The sequence below is a fragment of the Mesoplodon bidens genome (genome assembly GCF_964165515.1).
Source record: "Mesoplodon bidens genome assembly, chromosome: Y".
NCBI lineage: Eukaryota > Metazoa > Chordata > Mammalia > Artiodactyla > Ziphiidae > Mesoplodon > Mesoplodon bidens.
Genome location: NC_138180.1, coordinates 38,364,278 through 38,382,089, shown reverse-complemented (window position 1 = coordinate 38,382,089; position 17,812 = coordinate 38,364,278). Strand labels below are relative to the sequence as shown.

Here is a 17,812-nt window from a genome sequence, read left to right as displayed (position 1 = left end):
AATGTGATGACAAGGACGTGGAGAATCCTAATGAAAAGGGACATGGAAGATTTTTATGACCAGGGCATGGAGCACTGTTATGGCAAGACCGTGGAGCATTGTGATGCTAACACCATGGATAATTGTGATGACGAGCATCACGGAGCACTGTAATCACAAGGGACATGGAGCATTATGATGACAGGTGTCATGAGCATTTTGATGACAGGGTTCATGGAGCATTGTGATGACAAGTTTCATGGAGCATTCTGATGACAAGCTTGTGAACTACTGTGATGACAATGGCATGGAGCATTGTGATGAAAAGGGCATGGAGTACTGTGATGACAGGCATCATGGAGAGTTGTGATAAAAAGTGTTATGGAACATTATGATCATAAAGGTTTGGAGCATTGTGATGACAGAGGTCATGGATCATTTTGATTTCAAGGAGCGTGGAGTATTGTGATGACAGGAGCATGAAGCAATGTGATCCCAAGGTTCATGGAGGATTGTGATGACAAGCGCAAGGAGCATTGTGATGGCAAGGTCATGTAGCATTTGCTGACAAAAGCATGGACCGTTGTGATGACAAGATTCATGGAGCACTGTGATGACAAGCGTCATGGAGCATTGTGATTACAGGGGTCATGGAGCTTTGGGATGACAAGGGCATGAATCATTGTGATGACAAGTTTCATGGAGCATTTTGATGACAAGAGTCCTGGATCATTGTTGTGTCATGGGTCATGGATCGTTGTGATGACAGTGGTAATGGTGCATTGTGATGACATGGGAATGGAACATTATGATGACAAGCTCCTGGAGCTTTGTGTTGAAAAGAACATGGATCCTTGTGATGACAAGAGACATGGAGCATTCTGATGAAAAGTGCCATGGAGCCTTGTAATTACATGGGTATTGGAGCATTTTGATGACAAGGGCATGGGGCATTGTGATGAGAAGACCATGGAGCATTCTGATGCCATGCGTCATGGAATATTGTGATGACAAGAGCATGAAGTATTGTGATTACAGGGGTCTTGGAGCATTGTGATGAAAAAGGCATGGATCATTGTGATGAAAAAGGCGTCGAGCCTCGTCATGACAGGGTTCAAGGAGCATACTGACGACAAGTGTCAGGGAGCAGTGTGATAACAAGTGCATTGAGCATTGTGCTGACAAAGTTCATGGAGCATTGTGATGAGAAGATCATGGATAATTGTGATGGCAAGTATCATTGTGCATTGTTATGACAAGTGTTCTGGGACATTGTGATCTAAAGGGTTTGGAGCATTGTGATGACAGAGGTCATGGAGCATTTTGATTTCATTGTGATGACATAGCATGAAGCATTATGATGATGGGCATGGTGCATTTTGAGGACAGGGTTCATGCAGCATTCAGATGAAGATGGGCATGGAGCATTGTGATTAAATTGGTCTTGGAGTATTGTGATGACAAGAGAGGGAGCATTGCAATGAGAAGGCCGTGGAACATTCTGATGTCTTGAGTCCTGGAGCTTTGTGATGACAAGGGCATGGAGCATTGTGATTACAGGGGTTTTGGAGCATTGTGATGACAAGGCCGTGGAACACTGTAATGACAAGTGTCATGGAGCATTGTTATGACGGGGGTAATGGAGCCTTGTGATGACAAGGGCATGGATCATTGGTCTGAAAACTTTCATGTCTTACTGGGATGAGAGTGGGCAAGGATCATTGTGATGAGAAGGGCACAGAACACTGTGATACATGGGTCATGGAGGATTGTAATGAAAAGGGCATGGAGCATTGTGATGAGAAGGGCATCGAGCATTGTGATGACAAGCCTCATAGAGCTTTGTGATGACAAGGGCATTGAGCAATGTGATGAGAGTGTTCATGGAGCAATGTGATGACAATGGTATGGAGCATTTTGATTTCAAGTGTCATGGAGTTTTGTGATGACAAATGTTATGGAGCATTTTGATGAAAAGGGCGTGGTGCATTGTGATGAGTATGGCAGGGAGAATTGTGATGACATGATCATGGAGCCATTTGATGAAAAGGGACATGGAACATTTTGTTGACAGAGTTTAGGGAACATTGTGATGTAAGGGGTCTAGGATCCTTGTGATGAAAAGGGTCATAGAGCATTTTGATGACAGGGGTTATGGAACATTTTGATGTTAGCGGTCATGGAGCATTGTGATGATAAGGGCATGTAGCATTGTGATGACAAGGGTCATGGAAAATTGTGACGACATGGGTGAGAGTGTACTGTGATGACTAGTGATGAAACATTGTGAGATCAGTGATGAAAGAGCATTTTGATGAGAAGTGCATGGGGCATTGTGATGACAATGTTTATGGAACATGGTGGTGACAAAGTTGTGGAGCATTGTGATGACAAGTGCATGGCGCATTGTGATGGCATGAGTCATGGAGCATTTTGATGACAAGAGTCCTGGATCATTGTTGTGTCATGGGTCATGGAGCGTTGTGATGACATGGGAAAGGAGCATTATGATGACAGGCTCCTGGAGCATTGTGTTGAGAAGACCCTGGAACCTTGTGATGACAAGAGTCATGGAGCATTCTGATGAAAAGTGCCATGGAGCCTTGTGATTACAGGGGTATAGGAGCATTTTATTGACAAGGGCATGGTTCATTGTGATGAGCAGGCCATGGAGCATTCTGATGCCATGTGTCATGGAATATTGTGATGACAAGAGCATGGAGTATTGTGGTTACAGGTGTCTTGGAGCATTGTGATGAAAAAGGCATGGATCATTGTGATGAAAAAGGCGTCGAGCCTCGTCATGAGAGGGTTCAAGGAGCATACTGACGACAAGTGTCAGGGAGCATTGTGATAACAAGTGCATTGAGCATTGTGATGACAATGTTCATGGAGCATTGTGAAGAGAAGTCCATGGATAATTGTGATGACAAGCGTCATGGAGCACTGTAATGCCAAGTGACATGAAACATTGTGATGACAGGTGTCATGGAGCATTGTGATGACAGGGGTCATGGAGCATTTTGATGACAAGGGTCACGGAGCATTCTGATGACAAGCTTGGGAGTATTGTGATGACAATGGCATTGAGCATTGTGTTGAAAAGGGCATGGAGCATTGTGATGAAAAAGGCATGGAGGATTTTCATGACAGAGTTCATGGAGCATTCTGAGGACAAGTGTCTGGGAGCATTGTGATGACAAGTGTATTGTGCATTGTGATGACAATGATCATGGAGCATTGTGATGACAAGTTGATGTAGCATTTTGCTGACAAAGCAATGGAGCATTGTGTTGGCATATGTCACGGGGCACTGTGATGACAGGCGTCATGGAGCATTGTGATTTCAGGGGTCAAGGAGAAATGGGATGACAAGTGCATGGAGCATTCTGATGAAAAGGCCATGGAACATCTGAGGACATGCGTCAGGGAGTTTTCTGATGACAAGTGCGTGGAGCATTGTGATTAAAGGGGGCATGGAGCATTGTGATGAAAAATGCGTGGATCATTGTGATGAAAAATGCATGGAGCCTTGTCATGACAGCGTTCAAGGAGCATACTACGACAAGTGTTAGGGAGCATTGTGATGACAAGTGTATTGAGCAATGTGATGACAAATATCATGGAGCATTTTGCTGAGAAGACAATGGATAATTTTGATGGCAAGCTTCATTGTGCATTGTTATGACAAGTGTTCTGGGACATTGTGATCTAAAGGGTTTGGAGCATTGTGATTACAGAGGTCATGGAGCATTTTGATTTCATTGTGATGACAATATCATGAAGCATTATGATGATGGACATGGTGCATTTTGATGACAGGGTTCATGGAGCATTCAGATGAAGAGGGGCATGGAGTATTGTGATTAAATTGGCCTTGGAGAATTGTGATGACAAGAGCATGGAGCATGGTAAGGAGGAGGCCATGGAACATTCTGATGAATGCGTCATGGAGCTTTGTGATGACAAGGGCATGGAGCATTGTGATTACAGTTGATTTGGAGCATTGTGATGACAAGGCCGTGGAACACTCTAATGACAAGGGTCATGGAGCATTGTTATGACAGGAGAAATGGAGCCTTTTGATGACGAGGGCACGGAGCATTGGTCTGAAAAATTTCATGTCTTACTGGGATGAGAGTGGGCAAGGAGCATTGTGATGACAAAGGCACAGAACACTGCAATACATGGGTCATGGAGGATTGTAATGAAAAGGGCATGGAGCATTGTGATGAGAAGGGCATCGAGCCTTGTGATGACAAGCGTCATAGAGCTTTGTGATGACAAGGGCGTTTAGCAATGTGATGAGAGTGTTCATGGAGCAATGTGATGACAATGGCATGGAGCATTTTGATGGCAAGTGTCATGGAGCTTTGTGATGACAAATTGTATGGAGCATTTTGATGAAAGGGCGTGGTGCATTGTGATGAGAAGGGCTGGGAGCATTGTGATGACATGATCATGGAGCCATTTGATGAAAAGGGACATGGAACATTGTGTTGACAGAGTTTAGGGAACATTGTGATGTAAGGGGTCAAGGATCCTTGTGATGAAAAGTGTCATAGAGCATTTTGATGACAGGGGTTATGGAACATTTTGACGTTAGGGGTCATGGAGCATTGTGATGATAAGGGCATGTAACATTGTGATAACAGAGGTCATGGAACATTGTGACAACATGGGAGAGGGTGTACTGTGATGACTAGTGATGGAACACTGTGAGAGCAGAGGTGACAGAGCATTTTGATGAGAAGTGCATGGAGCATTGTGATGACAAGATTTATGGAGCATTGTGATGACAAGGTTGTGGAACATTGTGATGAAAAGTGCATGGCGCATTGTGATGACATGTGTCATGGAGCATTGTGCTACCAAAGGCATGGGATATGGTGATGAAAAGTGCCAGAGAGCATTGTGATGAAAAGTTCATGGAGCATTGTGGTGACAATTGTAACAGATCCTCCTGATGATGAGGGAAAGGTCCATTGTGATGACAAATTTTACGAAGCATTGTGATGATTGGAGTCAAGGAGCATTTTGATGACAGGGGTCATGGTGCATTGTGATGACAAGGTAATGGATCATTGTGATGACAGGGGGATGAAGCATTGGTCTGACAAATTTCAAGGATTATTGTGATGACAGTGGGCATGGCGTATTGTGATGTTAAGGGCATGGAGCCTTGTGATGCCAAGGTCACGGGTTATTGTGAAGAGAGATGTCAGTTAACATTTTGATGATATATGTCATGGTCCATTGTGATGACAATTGCATGGAACATTGTGAGGCCAGGTGTCATGGTCGATTGTGATGAAAAGGTTTTCGATCACTGTGATGACCAGGGCATGTAGCATTTTCATGACAAGTGCCACTGAAAATGTCGATGACAAGGTCATGAAGGATTGTGATGACAAGCGCGTGGAGCTTGCTATGACAGGTGTCAAGGAGCATTGTGATGACAAATGCATAGAGAATTGTGATGACAAGAACATGTAACATTGTGACGAGAGGTGCCATGGTGCATTGTGACGACAAGGGACAGGTAGCATAATGATGACCAGCAAATGGAGCATTGTGATGGCAAGACCTTGGAACATTGTGATGAGATGACCATGGATATTTGTGATGATGAGCGTCATGGAGCACTGTAATGACAATGGTCATGGAGCATTCTGATGAAAAGCTTGTGGAGTATTGTCATGAGAAGTGCCTGGAGCATTGTGATGACATGTTCATGGAGTATTGTGAAGACAGGTGTCAGGGAGCATTGTGATGACGTATGTCATGGTCCATTGTGATGATAATGGCAGGGAGCATTGTGATGCCAAGTGTCATGGAGGATTGTGATGACAAATGTAATGGGGTATTGTGATGACAAGGGCTGGGAACATTGTGATGACAAGGGTCATGGAGAATTGTGATGACAAGGGCAATTGAGAATTTTGATGAGTAGGTCGGGAAGCATTTTGATGACAAGCGAAGGTTGCTTGCTATGACATGGGTCATGGAGCATTTTGATGACAAGTCCATGGAGAACTGTGATGACAAGGACGTGGAGAATCCTGATGAAAAGGGACATGGAGCATTGTTATGACCAGGACATGGAGCATTGTGATGGCAAGACCGTGGATCATTGTGATGCTAACACCATGGATAATTGTGATGACGAGCATCTCGGAGCACTGTAATGACAAGGGACATGGAGCATTATGATGACAGGTGTCATGAGGATTTTGATGATAGGGTTCATGGAGCATTGTGATGACAAGTTTCATGGAGCATTCTGATGACAAGCTTGTGAACTATTGTGATGACAATGGCATGGAGCATTGTGATGATAAGGGCATGTAACATTGTGGTGACAGGGGTCATGGAACATTGTGACCACATGGGTGAAGGTGTACTGTGATGACTAGTGATGGGACATTGTGAGATCAGTGGTGACAGCGCATTTTGATGAGAAGTTCATGGAGCATTGTGATGACAATGTTTATGGAGCATTGTGATGACAAGGTTGTGGAGCATTGTGATGACAAGTGCATGGCACATTGTGATGACATGGGTCACGAAGCATTGTGCTGCCAAAGGCATGGGACACTGTGAGGACAAGTACCAGCGAGCATTGTGATGAAACGTTCATGGAGCATTGTGGTGACATATGTAACTGAACCTCCTGATGATGAAGGCATGGACCATTGTGATGAAAAATTTTATGAAGCATTGTGATGACTGGAGTCAAGGAGCGTTGTGATGACAGGGTTCATGGTGCATTGTGATGACAAGGGATTGGAACATTGTGAGGCCAGGTGTCATGGGCGATTGTGATGACAAGGTCTTGGATCATTGTTATGACAAGGGCATGGAGCATTGTCATGACAAGTGACACGAGAATGTCGATGACAAGGCCGTGAAGCATTGTGATGACATGTGCGTGGAGCTTTCAATGACAGTTGTCATTTAGCATTGCGATGACAAATGAATGTAGAATTGTGATGACAAGAACATGTAACATTGTGAAGAGAGCTGTCATGGTGCATTTGACGACAAGGGACATGTAGCATGATGATGACCAGCGAATGGAGCATTGTGATGGCCATACCTTGGAACACTGTGATGGGAACCATGGATAATTGTGATGATGAGCGTCATGGAGCACTGTAATGACAAGGGTCATGGAGCATTCTGATGAAAAGCTTGTGGAGTATTGTCATGACAAGGGCCTGGAGCATTTTGATGGCAAGTTCATGGAGTATTGTGAAGACAGGTGTCAGGGAGCAATGTGATGACATATGTCATGGTCCATTGTGATGATAACGGTAAGGAGCATTGTGATGCCAAGTGTCATGGAGGATTTTGATGACAAATGTAATGGAGTATTGTGATGACAAGGGCTAGGAGCATTGTGATGCCAAGGGTCATGGAGCATTGTGATGACAATTGCAATTGAGAATTTTGATGAGAAGTTCGGGAAGCATTGTGATGACAAGCGCATGTTGCTTGCTATGACATGGGTCATGGAGCATTGTGCTGACAAGTGCATGGAGAATTGTGATGACAAGGACGTGGATAATCCTGATGAAAAAGGACATGGAGCATTGTTATGACCAGGTCATGGAACATTGTGATGGCAAGACTGCGGAGCATTCTGATGAGAACACTATGGATAATTGTGATGATGATCATCACAGAGCACTGTAATGACAAGGGACATGGAGCATTATGATGACAGGTGTCATGAGCATTTTGATGACAGGGGTCATGGAGCATTGTGATGACAAGTTTCATGGAGCATTCTGATGTCAAGCTTGTGAACTATTGTGATGGAAAGGGCATGGAGCATTGTGATGAAAAAGGCATGGATCCTTTTCATGACACGGTTCAATGAGCATTTTGTCGATAAGTATCATGGATCATTGTGATGACAAGTGTGTTGAACATTGTGATGACAAATGTCATGGAGCATTGTGGTGACAAATGCATGGAGTATTGTGATGACAAGGACATGGAGTATTGCGATGACAGGCATCATGGAGAGTTGTGATGACAAGTGTTATGGAACTTTATGATCACAACGGTTTGGAACATTGTGATGACAGAGGTCATGGATCATTTTGATTTCAAGGAGCGTGGAGCATTGTGATGACAGGAGCATGAAACAATGTGATCCCAAGGTTCATGGAGGATTGTGATGACAAGCGCATGGAGAATAGTGATGACAAGTTCATGTAGCATTTTGCTGACAAAAGCATGGAAGATTGTGATGAGAAGAGTCATGGAGCACTGTGATGACAAGCGTCATGGAGCATTGTGATTACAGGGTCATGGAGCATGGGGATAACAAGGGCATGAATCACTGTGATGGCAAGGTTCATGGAGCATTTTGATGACAAGAGTCCTGGATCATTGCTGTGTCATGGGTCATGGATCGTTGTGATGACAGTGGTCATGGTGCATTGTGATGATATGGGACTTGAGCATTATGGTGACAAGCTCCTGGAGCATTGTGTTGAGAAGACCGTGGATCCTTGTTATGACAAGTGTCATGGAGCATTCTGATGGAAAGTGCCATGGAGCCTTGTGATTACAGGCGTATTGGAGCATTTTGATGACAAGGGCATGGGGCATTGTGATGAGAAGGTCATGGAGCATTCTGATGACATGCATCATGGAACATTGTGATGACAAGAGCTTGGAGTATTGTGATTACAGGTGTCTTGGAGCATTGTGATGAAAATGGAATGGATCATTGTGATGAAAAAGGCGTCGAGCCTCATCATGACAGGGTTCAAGGAGCATACTGACGACAAGTGTCAGGGATCATTGTGATAACAAGTGCATTGAGCATTGTGATGACAAAGTTCATGGAGCATTGTGATGAGAAGACCATGGATAATTGTGATAATGAGTGTCATGTGGCATTGTGATGACAATAGTTATGTAATATTGTGATCACAAGTGTTTGGAGCATTGTGATGACAGAGGGCATGGAGCATATTGATTTCATTGTGATGACAATAGCATGAAGCATTATGATGATGGGCATGGTGCATTGTGATGACAGGGTTCATGGAGAATTGAAATGAAAATGGGCATGAGACATTGTGATTACAGTGGCCATGGTGCATTGTGATGACAAGGGCATGGAACATTGTCATGACAAGGGCCATGGTGAATTTTGATGACAATGTCGTGAAGTATTGTGATGACAAGCGCATGGAGCTTTCTTTGACAGTGGTCATGGAGCATTGTGATGACACGTGCATGGAGAATTGTGATGACAAGAGGCTGTAACATTGTGGTGAGAAGTGTCATGGTGCATTGTGATGGCAAGGACGTGGAGAATTGTGATGACAAGACACATGGAGAATTGTGATGACCAGGGCATGGAGCATTGTGATTGTAAGACCGATGAGCATTGTGATGAGAAGACCATGGATAATTGTGCTGACGAGCGTCATGGAGCACTTTAATGACAAGAGACATGAAACATTGTGATGACTGGTGTCATGGAGCATTGTGATGACAGGGGTCATGGAGCATTGTGATGGCAAGGGTCATGGAGCATTCTGAAGACAAGCTTGTGGAGTATTGTGATGACAATGGCATGGAGCATTGTGATGAAAAGGGCATGGAGCATTGTGATGAAAATGGCATGGAGGCTTTTCATGACAGAGTTCACGGAGCATTCCGAGGACAAGTGTCTGGGAGCATTGTGATGACAAGTGTATTGTGCATTGTGATGACAAAGATCATGGAGCCTTGTGATGACAAGTTCATGTAACATTTTGCTGACAAAGAAATGGAGCACTGTGATGACAATCGTCACGGAGCATTGTGATTTCAGGGGTCATGGAGCAATGGGATGACAAGGGCATGGAGCATTGTGATGAGAAGGCCATGGAACATCTGATGACATGCGTCATGGAGCTTTGTGATGACAAGTGCATGGAGCATTGTGATTACAGGGGGCATGGAGCATTCTGATGAAAATGGATTGGATCATTGTGATGACAGGGGCATCAAACTTTGGTCTGACAAATTTCTAGGATTATTGTGATGACAGTGGGCTTGGCGTATTGTGATGTTAAGGACATGGAGGCTTGTGATGACAAGGTTTATGGAGCATTGTATTGACAAGGTTGTGGAGCATTTTGATGACAAGTGCATGGCGCATTGTGATGACATGGGTCATGGAGCTTTGTGATGCCAAAGACATGGGACACTGTGATGACAAATGCCAGAGAGCATTGTGATGAAAAGTTCATGGAACTTTGTGGTGACAAATGTAACAGAGCCTCCTGATGATGAGGGCATGGACCATTGTGATGACAAATTTTATGAAGCAATGTGATGGCTGGAGTCAAGGAGCATTGTGATGACAGGGGTCAAGGTGCATTGTGATGACAAGGGAATGGAACATTGTGATGACAGGGGCATGAAGCATTGGTCTGACAAATGTCAAGGATTATTTTGATGACAGTGGGCACGGCGTATTGTGATGATAAGGGCATGGAGCCTTGTGATGACAAGGTCATAGATTATTGTGAAGACATATGTCAGTTAGCATTGTAATATTATATGTCATGGTCCATTTTGATGACAATTGCATGGAACATTGTGAGGCCAGGTGTCATGGGCGATTGTGATGACAAGGTCTTGGATCATTTTAATGACAAGGGCATGGAGCATTTTCATGACAAGTGCCACTGAGAATGTCGATGACAAGGTCGTGAAGCATTGTGATGACAAGCGCGTGGAGCTTGCTATGACAGGTGTCATGGAGCATTGCGATGACACATGCATGGAGAATTGTGATGACAAGAACATGTAACATTGTGACGAGAGGTGTCATGGTGCATTGTGACAAGGGACATGTAGCATTGTGATGACCAGCGAATGGAGCATTGTGATGGCACGACCTTGGAACATTGTGATGAGAATTCCATGGATAATTGTGATGATGAGCGTCATGGAGCACTGTAATGACAAGGGTCATGGAGCATTCTGATAAAATGCTTGTGGATTATTGTCATGAAAAGGGCCTGGAGCATTGTGATGACAAGTTCATGGAGTATTGTGAAGACAGGTGCCAGGGAGCATTGTGATGACATATGTCATGGGCCATTGTGATGACAATGGCAGGGAGCATTGTGATGCCAAGTGTCATGGAGGATTGTGATGACAAATGTAATGGAGTATTCTGATGACAAGGGCTTGGAAAATTGTGTTGCCATGGGTCATGGAGCATTGTGATGAAAAGGGCCATTGAGAATTTTGATGAGAAGGTCGGAAAGCATTGTGATGACAAGCACATGTTGCTTGCTATGACATGGGACATGGAGCATTGTGCTGACAAGTGCATGGAGAATTGTGATGAGAAGGACGTGGAGAATCCTGATGAAAAGGGACATGGAGCATTGTTATGAGCAGGGCATGGAGCATTGTGATGGCAAGACCGTGGAGCATTGTGATGAGAACACCATGGTTAATAGTGATGACGAGCATCACGGAGCACTGTAATGACAAGGGACATGGAGCATTATGATGACAGGTGTCATGAGCATTTTGATGACAGGGTTCATGGAGCATTGTGATGACAAGTTTCATGGAGCATTCTGATGACAAGCTTGTGAACTACTGTGATGACAATGGTATGGAGAATTGTGATAAAAAGTGCAAGGAGCATTGTGATGAAAAAGGCATGGATCCTTTTCATGACACGGTTCAAGGAGCATTTTGACGATAAGTGTCATGGATCATTGTGATGACAAGTGTCTTGAGCATTGTGATGAGAAATGTCATGGAGCATTGTGATGACAAGTGCATTGAGTATTGTGATGACAGGCATCATGGAGAGTTGTGATGACATGTGTTATGGAACATTATGATCACAAGGGTTTGGAGCATTGTGATGACAGAGGTCATGGATCATTTTGATTTCAAGGAGCTTGGAGCATTCTGATGACAGGAGCATGAAGCCATGTGATCCCAAGTTTCATGGAGGATTGTGATGACAAGGGCATGGAGCATTGTGATGGCAAGGTCATGTAGCATTTTGGTGACAAAAGCATGGAACATTGTGATAACAAGAGTCATGGAGCACTGTGATGACAAGCGTCATGGAACATTGTGATTACAGGGGTCATGTAGCATTGGGATGACAAGGGCATGAATCATTGTGATGACAAGGTTCATGGAGCATTTTGATGACAAGAGTCCTGGATCATTGTTGTGTCATGGGTCATGGAGCGGTGTGATGACAGTGGTCATGGTGCATTGTGATGACATGGGAATGGAGCATAATTATAACAAGCTCCTGGAGCATTGTGTTGAGAAGACCATGGAACCTTGTGGAACAAGTGTCATGGAGCATTCTGATGAAATGTGCCATGGAGCCTTGTGATTACAGGGGTATTGGAGCATTTTGATGACAAGGGCATGGAGCATTGTGATGAGAAGGCCATGGAGCATTCTGATGACATGCGTCTTGGAACATTGTGTTGACAAGAGCATGGAGTATTTTGATTACAGGGGTCTTGGAGCATTGCGATGAAAAAGGCATGGATCATTGTGATGAAAAAGGCGTCGAGCCTCGTCATGACAGTGTTAAAGGAGCATAATGACGACAAGTGTCAGGGAGCATTGTGATAACAAGTGCATTGAGCATTGGGATGATAAGTTCATGGAGCATTGTGATGAGAAGACCATGGATAATTGTGATGATGAGCCTCATGGGGCATTGTGATGAAAATGGTTATGGAATATTGTGATCACAAGGGTTTGGAGCATTGTGATGACAGAGGGCATGGAGCATATTTCTTTCATTGTGATGAAAAGAGCATGAAGCATTATGATGATGGGCATGGTGCATTGGGATTACAGGGTTCTTGGATAATTGAGATGAAAAGGGGCATGGAACATTGTGATTACAGGGGCCATGGTGCATTGTGATGACAAGGGCATGGAGCATTGTTCTGACAAGTTTCATGTCGTATTGTGATGACAATGGGCATATCACATTGTGATGACAAGGACATGGAGCCTTGTGATGACAAGGTCATGGAGTATTGTGAAGAGAGGTATTTGGGACCTTTGTGATAACATATATCATGATCCATTGTGATGACAATCACATGGAGCATTGTGATGCCAAGTGTCATGGAGGTTTGTGATGGCAAAGGTAACAGAGCATTTTGATGGCATGGGCTTGGAACATTGTGATGACAAGGGCATGCCGCATTGTCATGACAAGGGCCATGGAGGATTTTGATGACAATGTCGTGAAGTATTGTGGTGACAAGCGCATGGAGCTTTCATTGACAGGCGTCATGGAGCATTGCGATGACAAGTGCATAGAGAATTGTGATGACAAGAGGCTGTAACATTGTGGTGAGAAGTGTCATGGTGCATTGTGATGACAAGGACGTGGAGAATTGTGATGACAAGACACATGGAGAATTGTGATGACCAGGGCATGGAGCATTGTGATGGCAAGACCGAGGATCATTGTGATGAGAAGACCATGGATAATTGTGCTGACGAGCGTCATGGAGCACTGTAATGACAAGGGACATGAAACATTGTGATGACAGGTGTCATGGAGCATTGTGATGACAAGGGTCATGGAGAATTCTGATGACAAGCTTGTGGAGTATTGTGATAACAATGGCATGGAGCATTGTGATAAAAAGGGTATGGAGCATTGTGATGAAAAAGGCATGGAGGCTTTTCATGACAGAATTCACGGAGCATTCTGAGGACAAGTGTTTGGGAGCATTTTGATGACAAGTGTATTGAGCATTGTGATGACAAATATCATGGAGCATTGTGATGACAAGTTCATGTAGCATGTTGCTGACAAAGAAATGGAGCATTGTGATGACAAGGGTCAAGGGGCACTCTGATGACAAGGACATGGAGTATTGTGATGACAGGCATCATGGAGAGCTGTGATGACAAGTGTTATGGAACATTATGATCACAAGGGTTTGGAGCATTGTGATGACAGAGGTCATGGATCATTTTGATTTCAAAGAGCCTGGAGCACTGTGATGAGATTAGCATGAAGCAATATGATCCCAAGGTTGATGGAGGATTGTGATGACAAGCGCATGGAGCATTTTGATGGCAAGGTCATGTAGCATTTGCTGACAAAAGCATGGACCATTGTGATGACAAGGGTCATGGAGCATTGTGATGACAAGCGTCATGGAGCATTGTGATTAAAGGAGTCATGGAGCATTGCGATGACGAGGGCATGAATCTTTATGATGACAAGGTTCATGGAGCATTTTGATGACAAGAGTCCTCTTTCATTGTTGTGTCATGGTCATGGAGCGTTGTGATGACAGTGGTCATGTTGCATTGTGATGACATGGGAATGGAGCATTATGATGACAAGCCCCTGAGCATTGTGTTGAGAAGACAATGGAACCTTGTGATGACAAGTGTCATGGAGCATTCTGATGAAAAGTGTCATGGAGCCTTGTGATTACAGGGGTATTGGAGCATTTTGATGACAAGGGCATGGAACATTGTGATGAGAAGGCCATGGAGCATTCTGATGCCATGCGTCATGGAATATTGTGATGACAAGAGCAAGGAGTATTGTGATTACAGGGCTCTTGGAGCATTGTGATGAAAAAGGCATGTATCATTGTGATGAAAAAGGCATCGAGCTTCGTCAAGACAGGGTTCAAGGAGCATACTGACGACAAGTGTCAGGGAGCATTGTGATAACGAGTTCACTGAGCATTGTGATGACAAAGTTCATGGAACATTGTGATGAGAAGATCATGGATAATTGCGATGAACAGCGTCATGGAGCACTGTAATGACAAGGGTCATAGAGCATTCTGATGAAAAGCTTGTGGAGTATTGTCATGACAAGGGCCTGGAGCATTGTGATGACAAGTTCATGGAGTATTGTGAAGACTGGTGTCAGGGAGTATTGTTGTGAAATATGTCATGGTCCATTGTGATGATAAAGGAAGGGAGCATTGTGATGCCAAGTGTCATGGAGGATTGTGATGCTAAATGTAATGGAGTATTGTGATGAAAAGCTCTTGGGGCATTGTTATGCCAAGGGTCATGGAGCATTGTGATGACAAGGGCAATTGGGAATTTTGATGAGAAGGTCGGGAAGCATTGTGATGACATGATCATGGAGCCATTTGATGAAAAGGGACATGGAACATTTTGTTGACAGAGTTTAGGGAACATTGTGATGTAAGGGGTGAAGGATCCTTGTGATGAAAAGGGACATAGAGCATTTTAATGAGAGGGGTTATGGAACATTTTGATGTTAGGTGTCATGGGGCATTGTGATGATAAGGGCATGTAACATTGTGATGACAGGGGTCATGGAACATTGTGACCACATGGGTGAGGGTGTACTGTGATGACTAGTGATGGAACATTGTGAGATCAGTGGTGACAGAGCATTTTGATGAGAAGTGCATGGGGCATTGTGATGACAATTTTATGGAGCATGGTGGTGACAAGGATGTGGAGCATTGTGATGACAAGTGCATGGCACATTGTGATAACATGGGTCACGGAGCATTGTGCTGCCAAAGGCATGGAACACTGTGATGACAAGTGCCAGAGAGCATTGTGATGAAAAGTTCATGGAGCATTGTGATGACAATTGTAACAGAGCCTCCTGATGATGAGGGCATGGATCATTGTGATGACAAATTTTATTAAGCATTGTGATGATTGGAGTCAATGAGCATTGTGATGACAAGAGGCTGTAACATTGTGGTGAGAAGTTTCATGATGCATTGAGATGACAAGGACGTGGAGAATTGTGATGACAAGACACATGGAGAATTGTGATGACAAGCTCCTGGAGCATTGTGTTGAGAAGACCATGGAACCTTGTGATGACAAGAGTCATGGAGCATTCTGATGGAAAGTGGCATGGAGCCTTGTGATTACAGGGGTATTGGACCATTTTGATGACAAGGGCATGGAGCATTGTGATGAGAAGGCCATGGAGCATTCTGATGACATGCGTCTTGGACCATTGTGATGACAAGAGCATGGAGTATTGTGATTACAGGGTTCTTGTTGCATTGTGATGAAAAAGGCATGGATCATTGTGATGAAAGAGGTGTTGGGCCTCGTCATGACAGGGTTCAAGGAGCATATTGACGACAAGTGTCAGGGAGCATTGTGATAACAGGTGCATTGAGCATTGGGATGACAAAATTCATGGAGCATTGTGATGAGAAGACCATGGATAATTATGATGACGAGCGTCACGGGGCATTGTGATGACAATTGTTAAGGAATATTGTGATCACAGGTGTTTGGAGCATTGTGATGACAGAGGGCATGGAACATTTTGATTTCATTGTGATGACAATAGCATGAAGCATTATGATGATGGGCATGGTGCATTGGGATGACAGGGTTCATGGAGAATTGAGATGAAAAGGGGCATGGAACATTGTGATTACAAAGCCATGGTGCATTGTTATGACAAGGGCATGGAGCATTGTTTTGACAAGTTTCATAGATTATTGTGATGACAGTGGGTATGGCACATTGTGATGACAAGGACATGGAGCCTTGTGATGACAAGGTCATGGAGTATTGTGAAGAGAGGTGTCTGGGACCATTGTGATGACATATGTCATGATCCATTGTGATGACAATGACATGGAGCATTGTGATGCCAAGTGTCATGGAGGTTTGTGATAGCAAAGGTAACGGGGATTTTGATGACAAGGGCTTCGATCATTGTGATGACAAGGGCATGCAGCAACGTCATGACAAGGGCCATGGATAATTTTGATAACAAGTTCTTGAAGTATTGTGGTGACAAGCGCATGGAGCTTTCCTTGACAGGGGTCATGGAGCATTGCGATGACAAGTGCATAGAGAATTGTGATGACAAGAGGCTGTAACATTGTGGTGAGAAGTGTCATTGTGCATTGTGATGACAAGGACGAGGAGAATTGTGATGACAAGACACTTGGAGAATCGTGATGACAAGGGCATGGAGCATTTGTCTGAAAAGTTTCATGTCTTACTGGGATGAGAGTAGGCAAGAGCATTGTGATGACAAGGGCACAGAACACTGTGATACATGGGTCATGGAGGATTGTAATTAAAAGGGCATGGAGCATTGTGATGAAAAGGGCATCGAGCATTGTGGTGACAATTGTAACAGCCTCCTGATGTTAAGGGCGTGGACCATTGTGAAGACAAATTTTATGAAGCATTGTGATGACTGGAGTCAAGGAGCATTGTGATGACAGGGGTCATGGTGCATTTTGATGACAAGGGAATGGAGCATTGTGATGACAGGGCCATGAAGCATTGGGCTTACAAATTTCAAGGATTATTGTGATGACAGTGGGCATGGCGTATTGTGATGGTAAGGGCATGGAGCCTTGTGATGACAAGGTCACGGATTATTGTGAAGAGAGATGTCAGTTAGCATTGTGATGATATATGTCACGGTCCATTGTGATGACAATTGCATGGAACATTGTGAGGCCAGGTGTCATGGGCGATTGTGATGACAAGGTCTTGGATCATTGTGATGACAAGGGCAAGGAGTATTGCCATGACAACTGCCAATGAGAATGTCGATGACAAGGTCGTGAAGCATTATGATGACAATCGCGTGGAGCTTGCTATAACAGGTGTCTAGGAGCATTGCGATGACAAATGCATGGATAATTGTGATGACAAGAACATGTAACATTGGGACGAGAGGTGTCATGGTGCATTGTGACGACAAGGGACATGTAGCATTGTGATGACCAGCGAATGGAGCATTGTGATAGCAAGACCTTGGAACATTTTGATGAGAAGA

General features: G+C 44.0%; 1 long non-coding RNA gene across 1 annotated transcript in view; it reads left to right on the top strand.

The window, feature by feature from the left end:
• The window catches only part of LOC308609709, a 1,094,809-nt gene that overhangs the window by 1,067,857 nt on the left and 9,140 nt on the right, over positions 1 to 17,812 (top strand). The window contains exon 2 of the long non-coding RNA XR_014014333.1: positions 10,633 to 10,679. This is a non-coding gene — a long non-coding RNA (uncharacterized lncRNA). The remainder of the gene's footprint in view (positions 1 to 10,632; positions 10,680 to 17,812) is intronic.